Source organism: Elephas maximus, chromosome X (genome assembly GCF_024166365.1).
Source record: "Elephas maximus indicus isolate mEleMax1 chromosome X, mEleMax1 primary haplotype, whole genome shotgun sequence".
In the NCBI taxonomy this organism is placed as follows: Eukaryota; Metazoa; Chordata; class Mammalia; order Proboscidea; family Elephantidae; genus Elephas; species Elephas maximus.
The window spans coordinates 74576657-74603173 of NC_064846.1; positions in this window are offsets into that span (position 1 = coordinate 74576657).

Genomic DNA, 26517 nt, shown 5'->3' on the forward strand with positions numbered 1-26517 from the left:
TATAAACAATTAAAAGGGCCCAAAAAGCAGAAAGCATATTCAGTCCCTGGTCAAGCTCTAGAAACTATGTGAACCAGAGGCTTAAGAGACTGGTAAAGGATTTTTTTTTTTTTTTTTTTGCCTCTTTATTTGAATCTTTGACTTGAACTTATCTCAGATGTATATATGAAACTTTACCATATTGTATTTTGGCATGCCATTTTCAAATAACAAGAAATAAAATTAGTAGAACAGTACCAACATTTCCTAAATATAGGTGACTAATATATTGTGAAATATTCTCTTTTCACATTAAGTGGAGAAAACACAGACTAATTAGTGATTTCATTCCTAATCAAAATATAATCTGAAGATTAGAGTATATCGAAATGTTTATTCTTTTCCACTATGCTTTATGTGTTATGTATTCAGAATTCCCTTTATCCCATTTCTCAATTGCACAATAGTACTTTTGTTTTTGTTCTTTTTTTCAAGGATAACAAGCATGAATACTTAAAGTTATTAAATCGATTAAGTTATTAAAATTATAATTCAGGATGGTTCTTAAACATTAATTTTGTAGCTCAGTTTTAAATTTGATTTCGTTATTTTTGTTCCCACATACGTATTCTCTAAATATCACCTTTCTTTTTAATAATTTGAAGACTCCTTAGAACAAAACAACAATAACAAAATAGATCAAGGTTATGTATTTTAGCGACAACATCTCATTAGATTGTTGAACATGTAGGGAGAAAAAAGAAACACTTTTTTCTCACCAGCTCAATGAGTCTAAGAGGGTGAAGCTAGAATACCTTACATTTGTAACTGAGGGGCTAAGCGAAATATGTCAATTTGCATAAAAAACATTTTGCGTTTAGCACAGCGTTTCAGATTAATTGTAAACACAAAACTTATGTGATATTTGCAGTGTGTAGTCACTTTAGTGAGAATTATAAGTTGTCAAACATTTGTGCAAGAACTGAGGCTAAGGATTACATTTACACATTATTAAATCAGCATGTTTTTTTGCTTATCAGCTAAATAAACTTATAAGGGTTCTAGCCTTGATTATTGTTTACCACTAATGTTGTGTCTTTCAACAGACCCGTTTTGTGGAATCCTGTTTTCTAATTATCATTTCAAGCTAATATAGCGTGTGTTTAACTTCGCAATTTAAGCATTTTCATTGTTTATTGCATAACTAGTCATCATCTCCTTTCCCGATCATCTTTGTAGTAATTCCTCACTTACTGTCCAAGAATTTTGTTGGATACATGATAAAAATTGTCATTCGAGAATTTTTGTTTCGCTAAATGGCTTTTTTCATTACGAATACAATAGGCAACTGTTAGGAATAGATGTGCAGGTTTTTAAATGACTAATATACAGAAATTATAATTAAAAAGTTGTGTAAAATATTACAAAACATTTTAAATTAGAGTGCCAAGGTAAAAATACCACCCAAATGCCAAAGCAAAGCAAAAATACCTAAAGAAAAAAAAAATCTCAATCTGTGTGGATAGATTCTAATGTGGCTGCCATAATCCCACCTCCTGGTGTGCACACCTCTGTATAACCCCCTCTCTATAAGTGTTAGTGGACCTTTGACTTTCTTCTAAGTAATAAAATATAGCAAAGGTTATGAGATGCCAGTCCCATGATTATGTTATGTAATATAAGACTTCATTGTGCTAGCAGATTTGTATTAGAAACTTTCTCCCTTGTCATCTTGGAGGAAGTATGCTGCCATGTTGTAAGATGACTTATGGAGAGGGACATATAGAACAAAACTGCACACACACAACCTCTAGGAACTGAGATTGCCATGCTGCCAACAGCCAGCAAAAAGCCAGGAACCTTAGTTCACAGCTACAGAACATAAATTCTGCCAATAACCTGAGTGAGCTTGGAAGTTGATCCATTCCTGATTGAGTTTACAGGTGAGAACCCAACCCTGGCCAACACATTGATTGCAGCCTTGCAGAGGACACAAATAAGCCATGCCTGGAACTCCTGACTCAGAGAAACTGTGAGCTAATAAATGTATGTTGTTTTAAGCCACTAAGTTTGTGGCAACTTCTTATGCAGCAATAGAAAACTAACACAGTGTCTGTTTAAAACTGAAATAAAGAAAATTATTTAAATAATGGGGTAAAACAGCAATGACTTTATAGATAACACAGTGTATATTATAATCACAGTGCAAGACAAAAGTTAAATCCCAAGAACGTTTAGGGATAGACTTATGTAATGAAAGGGAATGAGGAAAGATATCTTCTTTTTCACAATAAAAAACGGACATCTCCTTAAGCATCAAAATTAATTCAAGTTTATGTCTACACAATGACAGAGAATCACCACAAAAATAAAAATAATAATAATTTAGCCATACTGATACTATTTTGAGAAGAATTGAAAACATCCAGAAAGTAGGAAGTGTCCATGTTTCTTTTGAGCTTTTTTCACTCTGCTTTGACTATTATGTTTTTGCTGTTAGGTGCCATCGAGTTGGTTCCGACTGATAGTGGCCCTATGTACTACAGAATGAAGCACTGCCTGGTTCTTTGCCATAATTGCAATCGTTGTTATGCTTAAGCCTATTGTTGCAGCCACTGTGGCAATCCATCTCATTGAGGGTTGTCCTCTTTTCCGCTGACCCTGTACTCTACCAAGCATGATGTCCTTCTCCAGGGACTGATCCCTCCTGATAACATGTCCAACGTATGTAAGACGCAGTCTCACCATCCTTGCTTCTAAGAAGCATTCAGGTTGTGCTTCTTTCAAGACAGATTTGTTCGTTTTTTTGGCCGTCCATGGTATATTTAATATTCTTTGCCAATACCACAATTCAAAGGCATCAATTCTTCTTCAGTCTTCTTTATTCATCGTACAGCTTTCACGCGCATATGAGACGATTGAAAATACCATGGCATGAGTCAGCTGCACCTTAGTCTTCACCATGACGTCTTTGCTTTTCAACACTTCAGAGAGGTCTTTAGCAGCAGATTTGCCCAACGCAATGAATCTTTTGATTTCCTGACTGCTGTTACCATGGGTATTGATTGTGGATCCAAGTAAAATGACTACTATAAACATAGCTTCAGGTGTTATATAAATTATCCTGTTCAAATAATTTTATCCTTCACAAAGTCATGTGCATATATACTCAAGCCCATATAATATAAACGTTAAGTGACAATACTACCTGCTGCCTAGGTAAATGTTTTTTCAAAAACCTCACATCAATCCATGTTCCACACTCGTAATTTGATTCTTAATGTATTATTTTTATACTCTGGATAAAAGTAGATAAGTAGATGAAGTAACATTTTATCACCCCTAGCTTATAAAGGAGTCCTGATGGTGCAGTGGTTAAGTGCTCAGTTGTTAACCAAAAGGTCAGCAGTTCAAACCCACTGCTCCGCAGGAGGAAGATGTGGCAGTCTGCTTCCATAAAGATTTACAGCCTTGGAAAACCTATGGGGTAGTTTTACTTGTCCTGTAGGGTTGCTATGAGTGAAAACTGACTCGACTATAATGGTCTTTAGCTTATAAAAAGGAACCCTCATGATATGTGTTAATCACCTGGCTACTAAATGAAAGGTTCGTGGTTAGAACCCACCCAGCTGCTCCTAGGGAGAAAGACCTTAAGATCTGTTCCAGTGAAGAGTACAGCCTAGAAAATCCTATGCAGCAGTTCTACTCTGTCACATGGGGTCACTATGAGTCAAAATAGGCTCAGCAGCTCGTAACAATGACAACAACAGGCAGTGATGAATTGGCAATAGAATTCCACACGGAAAACCTGGGCTCAATTTCTGGCCAATTCACCTCAATGCTACCACCACTCTCTTGTCAGGGGAGGCTTGCACGTTGCTATGAACAAGCTGAACAAGTTTCAGCAGAGCTTCCAGACTAAGATAGACTAGGAAGAAAGGCAAAAAATTAGCCAGAGAAAATCCTATGGATCACAACAGTCCGATCTCAGTCTGCATGGAGTCCCCAAACAGGTGTCAACTTGACTGCAGCTAACAACAACAGATTTTAAAACTTAGAACTTATTCAACCAGGTTCCCAGTGAAGAACTGGACAGATTTCAACAGAAATTACATATTTGGGGAATTTCCAAGCAAGTTACTAAAAAAGAATAAGTTTATGTTTGATGAGTAAGAATTATGTTTTTATTATAAAATGTTTTTGTGTAAATGCTGAAGTCAGGATTGGCCAAAATGCTCAACAGGGCCACTACTATTATTACTATATTGAAGTAAATTTTTGATTTTGAGAAAAATAAAGACATAAATTCAATGGCAAATGAGGAATTAATCAGGTTTTCCATAACAAGTATGGCAGTCTATTGCTTTGTGTACAACTAAAAATGTTTGAGCTTATCTAGAAAACTGTACATCCCAGTTGGACACATGAAGACCCATGTAAATATCTGTTGTAGATAGCCTTATTGCTGAGGAGTGGACAGCTTGCAGAAACAGCAAATTCTAAGTAACAAACTCAAATTATCCCTCTGACATCCTGATATTAGTATCCCCTTTCCTTGGCAGAAACTCATTTAGTACCCTACTCATATGTTTTTACTTGGTTTCAGAACACAAGTTTACCTGTTTTAAATTTACAAATTAAAGGCCCAAATAGAGTAATACACAAAAAACTCATCCAGTTTCTGGGGACAGAACCACAGTAACTACCCTGGTGCTCTGGCTGTTCAGCTGCCTGGAAGGCCAGGCAAGCAACACACATAAATAGGAGAGTATGTGATGTTTTAAGACAATTAAAGTGTATGCAAAAGAGACTGTGTACCACCAATGTTTAGATGATTGTAATGGACCTAATGAATTGCATAGCAATATCCCTGCACAGCTTGAAGAGATTAAAACTACTTTGTCTTTAAAATAACATTATTGTCTTTTAATAATTCTTGAAGACATAATTGGGCCTGATATTGTTTGCTTTGAGTAAGTCATTATTCATATGCAATGAATTTTGGCATCTGGGTTAGCTTTGACCTAGTGAGAAAAATTTTGTTGTAGGGGATTCTGATGCAATAAAAAAGGTTCTAAAAATGCTTTCAGGGAAACTTCACACTTGCACTACTAAAGTATTTCTAACAATCATGGCTGTTTGGCCCTCCTGACAAGCTATCTTTTTGACCATGAAGGATAGGAGTTCTGTGTGCCTGTGAATCTAGCACTAAACAGTCATCCTGTTTTCTATTCACTCCTAAACATTCAAATGAATGATATACCCATGCTATCTCCATTTCCTCACACATATTCTACTTAAATCCTTGCACAAACTGGGTTATTTTTCACCACTGTACTAAAATACCAGACTTGAAAGTCAATTTTCTTTTCCTTTTTCCTCTGGAGCACTTGACACTTCTGAAAAATCCACTCCTATTAAAATGTTCTGCTTCCTTAGACTCATGGACACTGGAATATAGAGTTGCTCATGTTTTCTGTTAGTCCTTTTTCTGTTAGTCCTAACAAGCACAATTATTACATTTGTATGTGCAAACACAAACACACTCATGGAAGCATGCATGCCATATAACTCAGGTGGTGACAGAATACAATTTTAATATTTCTTGGAATTTTGGTTTGGTTTTTGCAAATTCCCTAAACTTCTGTTTGCTAGAAATGTCCTAATTTCACCATCGTATTTGAGAGACTACTTTACTGGATATGTAATTCTTGGCTGGCAATTTTTTTCCTTGAATACATTATATATGTCACCTCATTGCCTTTTTGCCTGCATGGTTTCTGCTGAGTAGTCTGAGCATAGTCTTATTGACTCTACTTTGTAGGTGACTTTTTGTTTATCCTTAACCTTAGCTGTTCTTAAAATTCTCTATCTTTGGTTTTGGCAAGTTTGATTATGTCTTGGTGACTTTCTTTTGGGATCTACCTTGTGTGGGCTTCGATGAGCATCTTGGGTAGATATTTTCTCGTCTTTCACAATATCAGGGAAGTTTTCTGCCAACAAATCTTCAATAATTCTCTGTACTTTCTGTTATCCCTCCCCCCCATTCTGGTATTCCAAGCACTTGTAGGTTATTCCTCTTGATAGAGTCCCACATAATTCTTAGGGTTTCTTCATTTTTAATTCTTTTATCTGACTTTTCCTCAAATGTGTTGGTGCCAAGTGCTTCACCTTCAATCTCACTAATTCTGCCTTCCATTGCCTAAATTCTGCTCTTGTGACTTTGTATTGAATTGTCTAATTCTGAAATTTTACTGTTAATCTTCTGAATTTCTGTTTGCTGTCTCTCTATGGATTCTTGCAGCCTATTAAATTTGTCATTATGCTCTTGTCTAATCTGCTTAAGTTCCTCTAATTCTTTGTCTGTGTGTTCCTTGGCTTATTCTGCATTTTGCCTAATCTCATTCCTGATCTCTTGAAGAGTTGTGTATAGTAATCTTCTGTATTCTTCCTCTGGTAATTTGGTGAATTTATCTTCATCTGGAAGATTTCTTGATTCTTTGTTTTGGTTGCTTACTGTGTCCTAGCTTTTTTTTTTGTATGCTAAAATAGGCTGCTCGAGGGAGCTATTTCATTATTGGTGACTTTGAAGCTTTAAATCCTGTCACCAGGTGGTTAGCGCTGTTACCAGGTATATGAGCCTAGGAGTCTGTTCGCTTTTCTTGTATGGATTCAGCTCAGGTGTCCAGATAGTCAGTCACCGAGTGTGTGGTGCAGGCTCTCACCTACAGTCTTAGATAAGCAAGGGTGATTGGTTTAGGCACAGGTATCTGGCTGCAGTACATGGTTATGCACTGATCAAGGCAGGGGGCTGACAACCTAGAGTGTGTAGGTGGGTGGGTTTTGTATCCAGACTATGGGCACCCAGTGCTGTTGGCTGTAAAGACTAGGAGGCACCACTTATTCTTGGACCCCTGTAGTGGGTGGCTAGGCATCCTGGTTGGAGCTACCAGTCCTCAGACCTCTGATGTGGGTAGGTAAGAACCCTGCTTAGTAGGCAGAGCAGTGTCAAATGACACAAACTTGCCTCTCCACTAGGCAGTTGAAACTGTTGAAGTTAAGCTTCAGGTATATACGCTGTTATACTGTGCTAATGAGGGCCTACCATGTTGAAATGTGCCCACGCAGGTCTGTGCAAGGGTGAAAGGCATTCAAAGTCCATCCACCTCCTATGCCTGGGCTGAGGCAAAGGAGCTGTTTCTGCCCTGAGTTCCTGGCTTAGGGGGGCAGGCAGGTTATTTTTTCCCTGTTTGTCAATTTGTTCCCACTCCAAGGCTGGGAAAATGTGGCTCAGGGTATCTGCAGGGTCCTTCTACTAGCCCAGGGGATGCAGCTGGCTGGGACCCAGGGCAGAGTGGGTAGGGAGCAGGTAAGTAGGTGAGAGTTTTTTCCTGAAGGGGTATTTTTGGATTGTGGTAGGTTAAATGCAGGTACTTATCATTTGCTGATTCTGGAAAATGCATTCTGAACATTTCTGCTTGCCTCACTGCACTCGAGGCAGCAGTGGAATCAGCCTGCTGGGTGCTGTTTCCTACCAGGTCAGGTCTGGCAACTCCTTACTGCTTCTGAACCATTTCTCCCTCCCCTTGCTGCTCAGTCTGATTCCTCAACTTTGCCCTTGATGTTCAGAGCTCCTAGCTTGTCATGTACAATCGATGCACTGGTTTTCTTTTTTTTTTAGTCCTTGTTGTAAGAGGGACCAGAGAAAGCATTGACTACTTCGCCATCCTGGCTCTGCCCCTGCTTTTTAGAATTTTAAAGAGGTCTTTAGCAGTAGATTTTCCCTGTGCAATACATTGATTTTTTGCCTGCTGCTTCCATGGGCATTGACTGTTGATCCAAGTAGAATGAAATCCTTAACAACTTCAATTTCTTTGCCATCTGTGGACATTTTGCTGAGCAGAGCATTATTAATTATTAGTAGTTCAATAAATATTTGAATTAATGAAAATTTTGGTGCAATCACATGTCAGAGATTTGTTCTTGGGGAAAAAAAAATATCCCTTATCTGGAAGTATTGTTGCTTTCTTTATCAAAATATTTGTAATCATCATTTTGTGTGGATTAGTTGAATAAGTATGGGTCAAAACTAATTCCAGTAAATGTGCTGTCGTTATTATTACCAAAAGCCATGGTGTTGAAAATATGTTAACTTACAAGTTTTCATTAAAATTTTTTAAGTTCCTATTGTTTAAATTATTAGAAAGATATCTAATTATGTAGAAGAATGTTCTTGTTGTTAGGTACTGCCGAGTAGGTTCCCACTCATAGCAACCCTATGTACAACAGAATGAAACACTGCCTGGTCCTGCACCATCCTCATGATCCTTGTTATGCTTGAGCTCAGGGTTGCAGCCACTGTGTCAGTCCATCCCATTAAGGGTTTTCTTCTTTTTTGCTGACCCTCTATTATGCATGATGTTCTTCTCCAGGGACTGGTCCTTCCTGACAACATGTCCAAAGTACGTGAGACAAAGTCATGCCATCCTCAATTCTAAGGGGCATTCTGTCAGTATTTCTTCCAAGAGAGATTTGTTCATTCTTCTGGCAGTCCATAGTATAGTCAATATTCTTTGCCAACACCATAATTCAATGGCATCAATTTTCTTTTTTATTGTGCTTTAGGTGAAAGTTTACAGCTCAAGTTAGTTTCTCATATAAAAATTTATACATATGTTGTTATGTGAAACTAGTCTCTATCCCTATAATGTGATCACACATTCCTCCTTTCCACCCCGGATTTCCCATGTCCATCCAACCAGCTCCTATCCCTTTCTGCCTTCTCATCTCACCTCCAGACAGGAGCTGCCCATTTAGTCTCATGTATCTACTTGAACTAAGAAGTACACTCTTCACAAGTATCCTTTTATGTCTTATAATTCAGTCTATTCTTTGTCTGAAGAGTTGGCTTCAGGAACGGTTTTAGTTCTGGGTTAACAGAGAGTCTGGGGGCCATGTCCTCTGAGGTTCCTCCAGTCTCAGGCAGACAATTAAGTCTGGTCTTTTTACGTGAATTTGAGTTCTACTCCATACTTTCCTCCTGCTCTGTCATGGACTCTTTGTTGCGTTCCCTGTCAGGGTGGTCATTGGTGGTAGCCAGGCATCACCTAGTTCTGATCTCAGGCTGGTGGAGTCTCTGGTTTATGTGGCCGCTTTCATCTCTTGGGCTAATATTTTTCTTGTGTCTTTGGTGTTCATAATTTTCCTTTGCTCCAGGTGGGTTGGGACCAATTGATGCATCTTAGATGGCCGCTCACTAGCTTTTAAGACCACAGACACCACTCGCCAAAGTCCGATGTAGAAATTTTCTTGATAAACTTTGTTATACCAATTGACCTAGATGTCCCCTGAAACCATGGCCTCCAGACTCCTACCCCTGCTACACTGTTTCTTGAAGTGTTTGGTTGTGTTCAGGAAACTTCTTAGCTTTTGGGTTAGTTTAGTGGTGCTGACTTCCCCTGTATTGTGTGTTGTCGTTCCCTCACCTAAGATAATTCTTGTCTACTATCTAGTTAATGAATTCCCCCTCCCTCTCCCCCCACCTCGTAGCCATCAAAGAATGTTTTTTTCTGTGTTTAAACCTTTTCTTGAGTTCTTATAATAGTGGTCTCATACAACATTTGTCATTTTGCAACTGACTAATTTCACTCAGCATAATGCCTTCCAGATTCTTCCATGTTATGAGATGTTTCATGGATTCATCTTTGTTCTTTATTGTTGTGTAGTATTCCATTGTGTGAATATACCATAATTTGTTTATCTCTTCGTCCGTTGATGGGAACATAGGTTGTTTCCATCTTTTTGCTATTGTGAACAGTGCTTCAATGAACATGGCTGTGCATATATCTATTGGCGTGACGGCTCTTATTTCTCCAGAATATATTCCAAGGACTGGGATTGCTGAATCTTGTGGTACTTCTATTTCTAGCTTTTTGAAGAAGCACCAAATCAATTTCCAAAGCTGTTATACCATTTTACATTCCAGTCAGCACTGTATAAGTGTTCCAGTCTTTCCATAACCTTTCCAACATTTATTATTTTGTGTCTTTTGGATTAATGCTAGCTTTTTGGGGGTGAGATGGTATCCCATTGTATTTTTGATTTTCATTTCTCTAATGGCTAGTGATCGTGAGCATTTCCTCATGTATCTGTTAGCCACCTGAATGTCTTTTTTATGAAGTGACTGTTCATATCCTTTGCCCATTTCTTAACTGGGTTATTTGTCTTTATGTTGTTGAAGTTTTACAGTATCTTCTAGATTTTAGAGATTAGACCCTGACTGGATATGTTGTAGCCAAACATTTTTTCCCAGTCTATAGGTTGTCTTTTTACTCCTTTGATGAAGTCTTTGGATGAGCATAAGTGCTTGATTTTTAGGAGCTCCCAGTTATCTAGTTTCTCTTCTGGTGTTTGTGCATTGTTAGTTATGTTTTGTATACTGTTTATGGCATGTATTAGGGCTCCTAGCATTGTACCTATTTTTTCTTCCATGATTTAATTTTATGTTTGTGTCTTTGATCCATTTTGAGCTAGTTTTTGTGCATGATGTGAGGTACGGGTCTTGTTTCATTTTTTTGCAGGTGAATATCCAGTTATGCCAGCACCATTTGTTAAAGAGACTGTCTTTTCCTCTTTTGATGGACTTTGGGCCTTTGTCAAATATCAGCTGCTCATAAAAAAAAAAAATCGGCTGCTCATAGGTGGATGAATTTACGTCTGGATTCTCAAAGGCATCAATTCTGAATTGGTCTTCCTTATTCATTGTCCAGCTTTCACATGCATGTGAGGTGATTGAAAATACCGTGGCTTGAGTCAGGTGCACCTTTGCCCTAAAAGTGATATCTTTGCTTTTTAACATTTTAAAGAGGTCTTTTGCAGTAGATTTGCCCAATGCAATACATCTTCTGATTTCTTGACTGATGCTGCCTTGGGAATTGTTTGTGGATCCAAGTAAGATGAAATCCTTGACCACTTCAATATTTTCTCCGTTAATCGTGATGTTGCTTATTGGTCCAATTGTGAAGATTTTTTTTTCCTTTATGTTGAGGTGTAATCCATATGGAAGGTTGTAGTCTTTGATCCTCATCAGTGCTTTAAATGTTCTTCACGTTCAGCAAGGAAGGTTATGTCATCTGCATATTGCAGATTGCTAATGAGTCTTCCTCCAATCCTGATGCAGGGTTGTTCTTCACGTTGCTCAGCTTTCTGGATTATTTGCTCAGCGTACAGATTGAATAAGTATAGTGAAATGATACAACCCTGACACACACCTTTTCTGATTTTTAAACCATGCAGTATCTCCTTATTCCTTTTGAACAAGTGCCTCTTTGTCTATGTACAGGTTCCTCATGAGCACAATTAGGTGTTCCAGAATTCGCATTCTTCACAACATTATCCATAACTTTTTATGATCCACATGGTCGAAGGCCTTTTCATAATCAATAAAACAGAGGTAAACATTTTTCTGGTATTCTCTGCTTTCAGCCAAGATTCATTTGACATCAGCAATGATATCCCTTGTTTCACGTCTTCTTCTGAATCCGGCTTGAATTTCTGGAAGTTTCCTGTCAATGTATTGCTGCAACAGTTTTTTAATTATCCTCAGCAAAATTTTACTTGTGTGTGATATTAATGATATTGTGTGTTAACTTCCTCCTTCTGTTGGATCAGCTGTCTTTGAAATGAGCACAAATATGCATCTCTTTCAGTTGGTTGGCCAGGTAGCTGTCTTCTAAATTTCTTGGCATAGATGAGTTAGCACCTCCAGCACTGCATCTGTTTGTTGAAACATCGCCATTGGTATTCCGTCAGTTCCTAAAGCCTTGTTTTTCATTAATGCCCTCAGTGCAGCTTGAATTTCTTCGTTCTTTACCATCAGTTCCTGGTTATATGCTACCTCCTGAAATGTTTGAAAGTCGACCATTTTTTTTTTTTTGGAATTTTATTTATTTATTTATTCTTTTTTCTTTTATTATTGTACTGCAGATGAAGGTTTATAGAACAACCTAGCTTCTCATTAAACAATTATTATGCATATTGTTTTGTGACATTGGTTACCAACCCCATAATATGTCAACACTCACGCCTTCTTGACCTTGGGTTCCCCATTACCAGCTTTCCTGTCCCCTCCTGCCTTCTAGTCCTTGGCCCTGGGTTCGTGTACTCCTTTAGTCTCATTTTGTTTTATGGGCCTCTCTAGTCTTCAGCTGAAATGTGAACCTCAGGAGTGACTTCATTACTGAGCTAAAAGGATGTCCAGTGGCCATACTCAGGGTTTCTCTGGTCCCTGTCAGATCAGTAAGTCTGGTCTTTTTTGTGACTTAGAATTTTGCTCTGCATTTTTCTCCAGCTCTGTCCAGGACCCTCTATTGTGATCTCCGTTAGAGCAGTCTGTGGTGGTAGCCAGGCACCATCTAGTTGTGCTGGACCCAGTCTGGTGAAGGCTGTGGTAATTGTGGTCTATAAGTCCTTTGGACTAATCTTTCCCTTGTGCCTTTGGTTTTCTTTATTCTCCCTTGCTCCAAATGGGGTGAGACAGGTGGAGTATCTTAGATGGCAACTCACAAGCTTTTAAGACCCCAGACGCTACTCATCAAAGTAGAATGTAGAACATTTTCTTTGTAAACTCTGTTATGCCAATTAAGCTAGATGTTCCCCGAGACCATGTCAACCAATTCTTTTTGGTACAGTGAAGCTGCGTATTCCTTCCATCTTCTTTTTATGCTTCCTGCTTCAATCAGTATTTTGCCCACGGAATCCTTCAGTATTGCAGCTCCAGGTTGAGGTTTTTCTTCGACTCTTTCAGCTTGAGCAATGCCGACCATGTCTTTCCTTTTTTGATTTTTGCACATTTCAATACAAGATTTTACTTTGTCTTCTTGAGCCGCCATTTAAAATCTTCTGTTGAGCTCTTTTACTTCATTATTTCTTCCATTTGCTTTAGCTACTCTACATTCACGAGCAAGTTTCAGAGTCTCTTTGGACACCCATTTAGGTCTTTTCTTTCTTTCTTGTCTTTTTAATGACCTTTTGAGTTCTTCATATGTGATGTCCATGATGCCATCTCACAATGGTCATTAGTGTTGAATCATCAAAAAAAAAAAAGCTCTTGTGACTCAATATTAAGCTCTTGCCTGCTAATTCAAAGGTGAGTGGTTAGAACCCACCCAGCAGCTCTTTGGGGAAAGAGCTGGTGGTATCCTTCTGTCAAGATTACAGCCTAGGAAACCTATGGGGCATTTCTACTCTGTCCTATAAGATCTGTATGAGTCGGAACCAACTCGATGGCAATGGGTTTTTTTTTTTCTTTTCCTTTCCTTTATTGATATGTATATGTACAAGAGAATACAGAAAAGTGTTAACCTGTGTTTTTGACTATGCAAAGGCATTTGACTCTGTGGATCATAAAAAATTATGGATAAACTCAAAAAGAATGAGAATTCTTGAACACTTAATTGGGCTCATGAGGAACCTGTACATACCAAGAGGCAGTTGTTCAAACAGAATAAGGGGATATTGCATGGTTCAAAATCAGGAAAGATATGCAACAGCGTTGTATCATTTCACCATGCTTATTCAATCTGTGTGCTGAGCAAATAATTTGAGAAGCCTGAGTTTATTAAGAAGAATGAGTCATCAGGATTGTAGGAATAGTCATTAAGAACCTGTGATTTTCAGATAATACCACCTTGCTTGCTGAAAGCAAAGAAGATTTGAAGCATTTACTGATGAAGATAAAAGACTATGGCTTTCAGTATGGATTACAACTCAGCATAAAGAAAACAAAAATCCTCACAAATTGACCAATAAGCAACATCATGATAATAGAGAAAATATTGTAGTTGTCAAGGACTTCATTTTACTTGTATCCACAATCAATGCCCGTGGGAACAGCAGTCCAGAAATTAAATTGCATATTGTGTTGGGCAAATATGCTGCAAAATAGTTCTTTAAAGTGTTAAAAAAGCAAAGATTTCACTTTGAGGACTAAGGTGTGCCTGATCCAAGTTATGGTATTTTTAATTGTCTCTTATGCATGTGAAAGCTGTACAATAAATAAGGAAGAGCAAATAAGAATTGATTCCTTTGAATTATGGTGTTGGCAAAGAATATTGAATAAACCATGGACTTTCAGAAGAATGCACAAATCTGTACTGGAAAAAATATAGCCAGAATGCTCCAGCCAGAATGCACCTTAGTAGCTAGGATGGCAAGACTTCCTCTGACGTACTTAGGGCATGTTATCAAGTGGGACCAGTCCCTGGAGGAGGACATCATGATTGGTAAAGTAAAGGGTCATGAAAGACAGGAAGGCCCTCAGTGAGATGGATTGTAACAGTGGCTGCAACAATGGGCTCAAACATAACAACAGTTGTGAGGATGGTGCAGGACCAGGCAGTGTTTCGTTCTATTGTGCATAGGGTCGCTATGAGTTGGAACATACTTGATGGCACCTAACAACGACGACAAAGGGTTTCTATGAGTTGGAAGCAACTTGTCTGCACCTAACAACAGCAAGCACGGCATATATATTTATATATATGTGTGTGTGTGTGTGTATACACACACACATATATATACCTTGCTACAATTGATCTATAAATACTTATAAAAAAATACTTATACCATTATGAATATTTTATTTTAGTTTAATTTTTTAAAATAAAAAGTATCATAGGTGCTAGGTTAGTTGTTACAAGATTCTCAGAGGTTCTTGTTCTCAATGAATTCTATCTTTCTAATAGAATAGGCAATTAGTATATATGGGTCTTTTAATTATTTAAAGCCCTAATGCCACATTCTTCAGTGTCTTTTTACAGAATATGTTTCATTTGTTGCAGCTTTAGATATATAGACGTGCAGACTTACACAAAGTTTCCAACTATGTTATTGAAAGAAATCATAAGTTTTTCTTTAGCCCAGAGAAAGTGTACAATGATTGTAACTTTTGTTTGTCAGTGACATATCAAGATGGAATAGACTCCCACCTATGTAATATAATTTGAGGGGTATGAAAATCCCTCCATCTCAAAGATTCTTATAATAAAATTCCTATTCTTAGATAGGTAACTACTTTGGGTTATTGTTGTTGGTAGGTGCAGTTGAGTCAGTTCCGACTCATAGTGATCTTGTGTACAATAGAACAAAATGCTGCCCCATACTTTGCCATCCTCACAATCATTACTATATCTGAGCTCATTGTTGCAGCCAGTGTGTCAATCCACCTCCTTGAGCGTCTTCCTCTTTTTTGCTGACCCTCTACCAAGCATTATGTCCTTCTCCAGGGACTGGTCCCTCCTGATATCATGTCCAAAATGAGTGAGACAAAGTCTTGCTATCTTCACTTCTAAGGAACATTATGGCCATATGTCTCCCAAGACAGATTTGTTCATTTTTCTGGCAGTCCATGATATAGTCATTACTCTTCACCAACGCTATGGAAAATCACCTGTTAAATGCAAATATTACCTGAGAAGGGTAACCTAAGATTCTCAGAAAATATCTACTCTTGACTCCATCAGAATAATCTGAATTGCTTCCCAGAGACATCTCACATTTTTTCAATTGAGCATTTAAAACACTCTGTTATAGCTCTTTTCATTCTGTAAAGCCCAGAAGGCCAAAGTCAATCACTACCTTAGGTATATTTTCATACCACCAGTACCTAACAAACAGGAGATATTTATTAGCTATATTTGAATTAATAAATTAATTAATTTAATACTATAATAATGCCCATCTGTCAAAAATATCTTTGAAAAATGTTGATTATATATGAGGTAATCCTAGGGTCAAACAGGAAGTGACTCAGAGTACTTTTTTTGTTTTGAAGAAAATCATCTTTAAAATGTGGCACAAACTCAGAACACTGAGTTTAATAGGATATCAACTTGGGCAGAAAATTAACTGGACTTTCAGGGAACAGCATGGTGGCACTTGATTCAAAAGAAGAAATTCTGTGTTGGTAGTGGTGCTAAGGAAGGATATAGAAAGTGAAGTTTCTTACTTAACTAACATTCTGTGTGGTCTTAGGTGAGTCAAGCACAGAGAGTGACTGCCTCTAAGCATGCCAAGTGGTGTTATATGCACAGTGATACTAAAAAGGGTGAAAATCTTCATGTACTGAGGTGGCACTCACAATGTTGGTTGGTTGGACACTATGCAAGTTAGTTTTTCCTCTATTTGTTATACCCTATCTGTCCTTATGTATCAGTTGTTAATTCCCACTTACTATATACTCAATGAGACAGTAAAACTATGTTCAAGTTAGCATACAATTATGAACAGCAATAGTGTCTCTAGAAAAGAGCTTGTGTCTCCTAATTTTAACAACTATCCTTTGTTCCAATAACATTTGCAAAAAACTCACATTCACTAATCGTCTTCATGTATAGATAACAGACAAATGGCCAATATGTTCCCCATATTGTCAAGTAAAAATAAACACTGTTTATGATATTATTCATGATTGTACAAACTTTAGCAAAATCAGGTGCCTTGTGTCTCCAATTTCAATCACCTCTTCTATTTATATCTTTTAACTTCACAGTTACCTCATGTTCATTCATTACCCAGGGTTCACCACCATGATTCTAATGCTTTATCCAGACCTCCATTAGAGGAGTCAATAACTGATAGAAAAAAGACATTGAGAAAAAATCGGTACTTTCCAAAAGCTATTGTCAAGAAGCATGAAGTTAGGTGAGAGCTTGGCAAAAAACCTCCTTAATTTCTCTCTCAAGTTGCAAGCCATTTCAGGAAACTGAAAGGAAAACATCTACTGGGTCTCAGGAGAGATGAAAATTTAAAAGAAAATATGGTTAACTACTATTTCAGTCTCCATAATGACCTAGATTAAACCACAGCATGTTAGTGTAACTAGTCCTATGATGTAGTTAGGATTTATAAATTTTATTATTACATTCACAGGAAAACAACATCAACAACAAAAATGTATGCCTTCCATACAAGAATGCCTACAGAAGGAAATTCTATATATGCTGTGTGATGGCTAATTTGTGTGTCAGATTGGCTGGGCAATGATTCTAAGTGGCTTGCCAGTTATGTAATGGTGAGTTTGCAGTTATGTAATGATATAATTTGGCAGTGAAGTTGTGTAATGATGTAATCTTCCTCCATTTAGTGATCTTATGTGAGCTGAACATTTGAAAAGGGAGTTTCCTTGGGGGTGTGGCCTGCATCCAATACAGGTACAGATGGTCTGACAAAACTCATGTACTCTGGATCCTGCATTTGACTCATTATATTCTGACCTCTGATTCTTGGCGAATGAGCCGGCAGCCTGTCACCTGACCTGCAGATCTTGGTATTTGCCAGCTCCTGCAGTCCCATGAGCCAGCAACCTTCCTCTTGACCTGCCAATTTTGGTTTCATCAACGCCTGAAACAACATGAGTTAGAAGAAACCTCCAGCCTGACATCTGATTCATTGATTTGGGACTAGCCAGCCTCCACAAATGACAAGCCATTTCCTTGAGTTAAAGTTTTCTCTATATGTTTCTAAATATATATACTTTACTTGTTTTACTCCTCTAAAGAACCCAGCCTAAGACATGCTGACTTCATATTTTAACAAGACTCCTTAAAATAAGCAGAAAATATATAACCAAAAAAACCTCTATTCAAGCGTGTGTATGATTATGTACATGTACATATGTGAGTGTGTATATGTGTATATATACATACATGCACATACACGTACATATAAAAAAATATAAAATTTTTTTTCATACACATATATATTTAGAGACTGCCCTTACTTGTCATTGTTTCACTTCTAAGCTATATACATGCCTGACCAGAGTTAATGAACTACTGAGATAAGCCTACCAGTATCTCTTTGCACAAGGCAACTACCATGTTTTTTCACAAATAGCACACCCACATAAATAACGCACCCACACATACAACACATGGAAATGATGAAATTAAGTAAAACCGTTCTGGCATAGTTCACCCATACTTATACCACGCATGTCTCGTGACACTTCCAAAAGTAAATTTCAGCCTCATTCACCCATTCTCTCATATTATAGGTAAATCATATTGCTCTGTTCATTTTCTTTCATTTTGTTCATTTTCTTTAATCTCCTGGTTATGTGTATAAAAACAGTCCCAAAATGCTACTTTTAATCATAATTGTGTAATAAAGGTATAAACCATGGTCAAGAGGTCACGGATCGAGTTTGGTAGTCCCCCAGTGATTGGAAAGTAAGCAATTGAAACTGTGCATTTGTTTCTATTAAATTAAGTTGATAATTATAATGCATCAGCTCAGATCGTCTTAAGTGAAATCACTAGGTTTTGTTAGATCTGCTTATTTCATAGTTTAATTATGTCTTCTTAGCTTCAGTGTCTTTGATCAATGATCAAAAGTCACCTTAGTCACATGCTTACGAGTGCAGGCCTATAAAAGGACCCTTGCTTCTTGAACACCTCACATTTGTGTTTAGAAATAGAAATTGAAGTCCACAACATGTTAAAAAAATGGCTTTGGCAAAAAACGTATAACGCACACATTATTTGTGTAAAAATACAGTAGAAACTTCTAAGGATGAACACATCCTTAGGGAAGAGGGTGCACAACATAGCAAGCTTTAGAGTTAGAGAGGAGGAGCAATTCCAAAGAAACCATTATGCGTGTTCCTCCTCCAGTTTCTCACCTAATTCTATGAAAACCTGCTTGACTCATATGCACAGCAAACTTATTGTAAATAAAAATTAAATAATTTTTCATGAAAACTTCTAAAAAATTAAGTTCTACTGTATGGGGACCCCTTAACAGAGTGTAACAAGTAAATGAGCGAGAGACTTTGCACCTCATTTCATCTCAAAACACTGTAAAGTTTTGGCTTCTTAGGGTGCCAGTGTTGGCGGCTGTATTCAACATGAGCAATCCCACTATTGTCTTGTGGATAAGTTGGTATCTAGGAAGAGTGACAACAATATTCAGACAATTTACAGTAGTTGAAGGACAAAGACTACAACAAAATTGGCAGTTGTGTCCAACACAGGCAGCTTTGCTCAAAACATGCCTCATGATAGTAAATTATATATGTCTATGAACAGCTTTATAAACAGCTGTGAGATACTCACTGGGAATGCCTAGAAATATCTGCTTATGCCTAAGGACTTTTCAGGGTGGTGGCATAATGGTTAAGAGCTACGGCGGCTAACCAAAAGGTCGGTAGTTCGAATTCACAGGCACTCCTTGGAAACCCTAAGGGGAAGAAGTTCTACTCTGTCCTATAGGGTCGCTATGAGTCTTAATCAACTTGACAGCAATTTTTTTTTTTTTTTTTTTGTGGTCTTTCATTAGCAGATGGGGAAATAGCCAGGGCAATACATTGAAGTTGTTCTATATTTAGCTGTGGGGTGGGGAAATATTTGAGATACATATAAAATTGAACCTTCAGGTTACACTTAACACTTATTTATTTGCAATTAGTATTATGTTTCTTTTTCTATTCGTTCCCCCCTTCTCTTGGAGAAATAGTGTTTATTTTTTCCCAAATTAGCTGGCTTCTTGCGGAAGTAAAGACAAGACACAATCTGGTATAGTATGCCATCTAGGAAAAGAAAGTGGGACATTGTTTACCAGTCTGGGATATCCAGAACCATACCCATAATTTTACTCCTAAACATAGAGGTAAAATAACCACACATATATCTCTGTATTAAATAATTTTGAAACTCCCATGGTACATGTGGAAAAAGAAGCTTCTAATGAATTCTGAAAAAAGATCTTTTAAATAATCTTTCTGATATAAATTTCTCAACACTTAATGGGAATTTGGGAAAATAATTTACATTAATATTGCCTGAAAAGAAATATTCTCAAACACTAGCTTTAATCCAAACGAAAGGCAATGGTTTTGGGAGATGTGGGTATTTCTTTCTAACCTTAAGTTCCCTACAGTTTAGAAATGTGACTAAGATCTGCTTGATTTTGTTCACATATCAAATGATAATGGTTCTTTTTAACTAGTGAAAATATGAATTTTTTTATCATCAAGAACTTTCAAAATTATCAAATTACTTAAACAGAAGAATAGACATTATGAATCATGATTTAGAGTAGCTATTTTTATTCCTTTTATATTATACACTACTAATTGGAAAATATTTGTTTGTGTTCTGTCAATTAGTGACAAAAGAAAAAAATATCTAATTTACTAAGCCTTTAGAGAATAAGCCTCATATTCTCATTCAATCAGGAGAAATCGGTCTTATATGTAGTTTTAAAGTTCATTCTAATAACTTTAAACCACAACTTCTCAAGATAACCACAGCAAAAACAGACAGTAGTGTCACAGTTAAGCCCCATAAATATAAAATTATGGCAGAATGTCAAATGTTATACATAGCTCAGTGGAGAAAATTAAGATAAATGCAGTTCAGTTGTTTTGGCTTTACGCTGCAGCTTTGCTGACAGTTTGCTGTCTCTGTTTTGTTATGATAAAGATTTACAACAGTTGTGCAACTTTACCCTCTGTATCTAAGAAAATTTTTCATGAGGCTGTCAGTGTTGTCTACCACTCACTTCTAATTCATGAATATACACATTTTTTAGAAAGATTTCAGAAAATGTGGTGTAAATTAATCATACAAAGTTTACTTTTTGCAGCTTATATTTCAGATATTTCAAGGATTGCTTGCTTATAGAAAAGGAAAATAGAAAATAAATTATGAAAAAATCTGAAATTTGTGTGGTTTAACATATAATTTAAAGCATTATCTACTTTAAGTCTGGGGGCCTCTCCACGTGAGGAATCAATGGTCCAGGCTGTTCCATTTTCCATATACCCCATATGATAAACATAGTTTCTTGGTTATCACAGCAGGGGAATAAAGACTTGGAGTGTCCACGCACTTGCTCTTAAATCCATTGTTCCCGGAAGTGACACGTACAACTTCTACTCAGTCCATGTCAGAACTATTTGGATAGCCCGTCCTAGCTACAAGGTGACTAGTAAATGTAAGACAGCACACAGATATTCTGTAAGCACTAAATTCTATGCCACATTTATCTAGGGCAAACTCATTAAAACTAAACTCATTGCTGTTGAGTCGATTCTGACTCATAGTGACCCTATAGGACAAAGTACAACAGCCCCATAGGGTTTCCAAGGAGCGGCTGGTGAATTTGAACTGCCAATCTTTTGGTTAGTGGCCTGAGTGCTTAACCACTGCACCACCAGGGCTCATTTATCTAGGGAAATACTTCTCAAAATTAACATGCAAGGAATTAACTTGGTGATTTTGTTAAAGTGCAGATTCTGTTACAGTAGAAATGAGATGGGCCCTAAGAGTCTGTATTTCTATCAATGTCCGAAGTGATGCTAATGTTTCTGGCTTTAAATCCACATTTTGAGTAGTTAGATCTCCGGTTATATACAGCTGAATTTCTGAGGCATGAGTATGTTAATGTTCTGCTTTATAAATAATGTCAAACTATTTACCAAAGTGTTTGTATCAATTGACACCTCCGCTAGTGATTTATAGATTTTTCATTGGTTCACATCCTCATCAACGTTTGGTGTTTTCAGACATTTTGGTTTTACCAATCTAATGGGTATAAAATTGGATCTAATGCTCAACGTAATTTGAATACCCCTGATTATGTCCATGTTCTTACCCTTTCCTCCTGCTTGGTGTAGATGAGCTTCATGACCTTGGAAGCCACTTATGAATACAGTCACATCACAGAATAGAAGTAGTCTGGGTCCTTAAATCAATTTCTTGTGCCTTTACAGCTAATGTGAATTAGAAATACATATCACCTCTGTTAAGCCTCTGAAATTTGATTATTAATTTTTTTTTTTTATGTTACAGCAGCTAGGGTAACTTTAAATAATATACTGGTGTCTTAGTCATCTAATGCTGCCATAACAGAAATACCACAAGTGGATGGCTTTAACAAAGAGAAATTTATTTTCTCATGGTCTGGTAGGTTACAAGTCCAAATTCAGGGTGTCAGCTCCAGGGGATATTTTTCTCTCTCTGTTGTCTCTGGAGGAAGGTCCTTGTCCTCAATCTTCCCCTGGTTGAGGAGCTTCTCAGGCACAGGGACCCCAGGTCCAAAGGACAAGCTCTGCTCCTGGTGCTGCTTTCTTGGTGGTATGAATTCCCTAACTCTCTGCTTGCTTCCCTTTCCTTTTATCTCTTGAGAGATAAAAGGTGGTTCAGTCCACTCCCCAGGGAAACTCCCTTTTGGATCAGGGAGGTGACCTGAGTAATCCTTTTAACCACAGGCAGAAATTATGATTTATAATACATAGGAAGATCACAAAATGGAGGACAACTACACATGGCCTAACCTAGTTGACACATATTTTTGGGAGACACGATTCAATTCATTACAACTGGTATTAGTCCTTAATAGAAATAACTTGGGCACAATGCCTAATCTGAGACACACAAAGCCCATATAGCAATTGTCCCCAAGAAAACTTGCCCTTCACGTATGATCACCTCTCACAGCCTCAATTTCCAATTAAAGAGTTGTCTGCTCATTCTTACCCTCAGGAATTTTTCTTACTTCTTGAGAACACAGCATTGTTTTAAAATTTATTTTGTGAGGATCCATTTGTTTTTTCTTAGAAGGGATATCCAAAGAATTTAGTTAAGTATACTGGCAGAAGCCTAAATTCAGAATCTTGGTTTCTAATACTAAAATGAGGCTGGGCTTGTTTTAAATTAGGAAGTTAAAATTGAAACCCTGGAAAAAGTCGTATTACCCGAAAGGCTGCAAGTCCAGGGAATCACTTGCACCGTATGTTTATTATTTTGTCATTAAAATAAAACAGCTTGATATTCATACAGGGTGAGACAATCAATTCAAAATTACAGAGAAAGATCAAAATATGTATGAATAATTTGGCTTATAACAAATAAGGTATATCAAATCCATGAGTTGTATGATCACTCTATAAGTAATTTCTTACACTCCTGCTTACAACTCAACTGTTCTTTTTCTCTAATTTTATACCCCAACTGCATTCATTTCATTGAATTTGCTATCTTGGTTTGAGCCAACTCCTTTGTCTAATCTGCTTAATCCCACTCCTCTCACTGATCTCTCCTCTCTCTTCCCAAACGAAGGTTAGTTAAATACTATTTCTCTCTCAGGTCTCAGATGAAAAAAATAAATCACCTCTTTAGGAAAGCTGTCACTGATTCTTAAACCGGTAGTTATCTTTAGCTATATGTTCCCACAGTTCCCATTTTTTCCCTATAATTAAATTATTATGCATAAGTGTTATTACTCATTGTTGTCATGAGATTATATGACCCATCAGGCTTGAGACCTATCTGACGTGCTCATTATATTAGTACCAGTGATGTTACCTGGCACATATTAAACACGCATTGAATTATCTCATAAACAATTGAATCACAAATAAATGTAATTATTTTCTTAAATTCTCTGTGAAATAAGTAGGACATTTTATATTTGAGATAACTGAAGCTCAGAGAAATTAAGAAGCTTACTCAACATCACAGCAAGATGTGGAAGAAAAGAACAGGAAGACAAGTGCTTTGAATCTTTCCACTGAAATAGACTCCCTTGTCAGACTTAGAATTTTGCCTATATGAGATTCAGTTAAACCAAAAAAGGTTCATAAATTTTGAAATACAAAGGTTCACGCATTTTCCCCAAAGGAAATACTTTATTGATCTATAGTTTACACACAGTAATTTTCACTGTTTTTAAGAGTACGGTTTGACGAGCTTTAACAAATGTATATATTTTCTACCCTCATGCATTCATCTATGTATAGAATGTGTTCTCTCCTCTTCTATTATTTTGGAAAAGTTTAAGAAGAAATGGTGTCACTTCTTCTATAAATGTCTGGTAGAATTCCCCAGTGAAGCCATAGGGTCCAGGACGTTTCTTTTTAGGAAGGTTTTTGATTCCTAATTCAATCCTTTCATTTGTATGGGTTTCCTGAGATGTTTTATTTTTTCCAGAGTGAATGTAGAAAGTTTATGTTTTTTGAGGAATTTGTCCTTTTCGTGTAGGTCATCTTATTTGTTGCAGTAAAATTATTCATAGTATTATCTTAAGATCCTTTTTTATTTCTGTAGGTTTGGATGTAACAGCCCCACTCTCATTTCTGATTGTAGATATTTTCATCTTCTCTTTTTTTTTTCTTTGTCAGTCTAGCTAAAATGTAGCCCCATTGCCATCGAGTTGATTCCAACTCATGGTGACTCTATAGGACAGAGCAGAACTGCCCCATAGTTTCCAAGGTGTGTCTGGTGGATTCGAACTTCCAACCCTTTGGTTAGCAGCTATAGCACTTAACCACTACGCCACCAGCGTTTCCTCAGTCTAGCTAAAAGTTTGTTGAGTTTATTGATATATAAAAAAAAAAAATTGTTGAGTTTATTGATATTTAAAAAAAAACTTCTGGTTTCATTCATTTTTTCTATTGCTTTTCTGTTCTTTGTTTTATTTATCTCTTCTCTAATCTTTTTTTTTCTTTCTTTCTTTTGGTAGCTTTGGGTTTGCTTTGACCTTTTTCTAGTTCCTCAAGTTGTAAAGTTAGATTATTGATTAGTGTTCTTTCTTCTTTTCTAATGGAGGCATTTACCACTATGAATTTCCCTCTGAACATTGCCTTCATTTCATCCCATAAGTTTCAATATATTGTGCTTTCATTTTCATTAGATTCAAAGTATTTTCTAATTTCTCTTTTAATTTCTTCCTTGGCCCATTGATTGTTTAATAGTGTTTTTGTATATTTTCCACTTTTCTTTCTGTTTTTAATTTCTAGCTTCACTACATTGTGGTCAGAGAAGTTGCATGATTTCCATCCTTTTCAATTTATTGAGATTTTATTTGTGACCTAACGTGCAGTCCATTTTGGAGAATGATCAATGTTCACTGAAGAAGAATATATATTGTCCTGTTGTTGTATGGATGTTCTATATATGTCTGTTAGGTTTAGTTGGTTAATAGTGTTGTTCAAGTCTCTTATTCCTTACTAATATTCTTTCTAGATGTTCTCTCTAATATTGTAAGTGGCATGTTGAAGTCCCCAACTATTACTGTGGAACTGTGTATTTCCCCCTTCAATTCTATGAGTTTGCTTTACATATTGAGGGGCTCTCATGTTACGTGCATATATATTTATAATTGTTAAATCTTCTTGATGAATTGACTGTTTTATTATTATATAATGTAAATTTTTTGTCTCATAACAAATCTTGACTCAAACTCTATTTTGTCTGATATTAAAGTCTCTACTCCAATTCCCTTTGGGTTACTATTCATATAGTTTTTTTTTTATTGTACTTTAGGTGAAAGTTTACAGCTCAAGTTAATTTCCCATGCAAAAATTTATACACATATTGTTATGTGACACTAGTTCTAATCCCCACAATGTGACATCACACTCCCCTTTTCCACTCCTGGTTTCCTGTGTTCATCCAACTAGCTCCTGTCCCTTCCTGCCTTCTCATCGTGCCTCCAAACAGGAGCCGCCCATTTGGTCTAGTGTATCTGCTTGAAGTAACAAGCACACTCCTCAGGAGTATTATTTTTTGTTTTATATTCCTGTCTGATCTTTGCGTGAAGAGTGGGCTTCAGGAATGTTTTCAGTTCTGGGTTAACAGAGATCGGGGGCCATGGCTTTGGGGATTCCTCCAGAAATTTTTTTTTTAAACTTTCACTCTCAACCTCTTTGTGTTTTTGGGTCTAAAATATGTCTCTTGTGGGCAGTATATACTGGGGTCATGCTTCTTTTATTTTATTCTGCCATTCTATGTCTTTTGATTGGAGCATTTAATCCATTTTCACTGATTATAATTACTGATATGAAACAACTAACTTCTGCTATTTTGTTATTTGTTTTTGTTTATGTTATACGTTTTTTGTCCCTTATGTCCTCTAATACTGCAAAATTTTTGCTTAGTTGCTTTTATATAGTGACCCATTTTAACTTTCTTCTCCTTGCCTTTTGTGTATATTTTTTAGGTATTTTCTTCATGATTATCATGTTTATAGCATTTAACATCTCTCATTTGTAACACTCTGGATTAAATTTAAGCAAATTTAACTTCAGTAACATACAAAAACTTGAAAACTATATCATTTTCTGTGCACTGTTCATGTCGTTGTTATCACCAATTGCATCTTTATAAATCATATGCCCTGTAACATATAATTATACTTATTTTTTATGCATTTGTCATTGTAAAACATGAAACACGTAACCACTACAATTACCAAGCACAAATACCTTAAAATTTGCCCTTATATTTGTCCCTGTAATTACTTTTAACGGAAACCTTTTTTTCTATGTCCAGTTTCAAGTTATTGTCTAGTGCCTTTTCTTTCTTATTTGAATGACTCCCTGTTTCTCATAAAACCAAAAAAACCAAACCCACTGAGGTCGAGTCGATTCCAACTCATAGCGACCCTATAGAACAGAGTAGAACTGCCTCATAGAGTTTCCAAGGAGCGCCTGGCGGATTCGAACTGCTGACCTCTTGGTTAGCAGCCATAGAT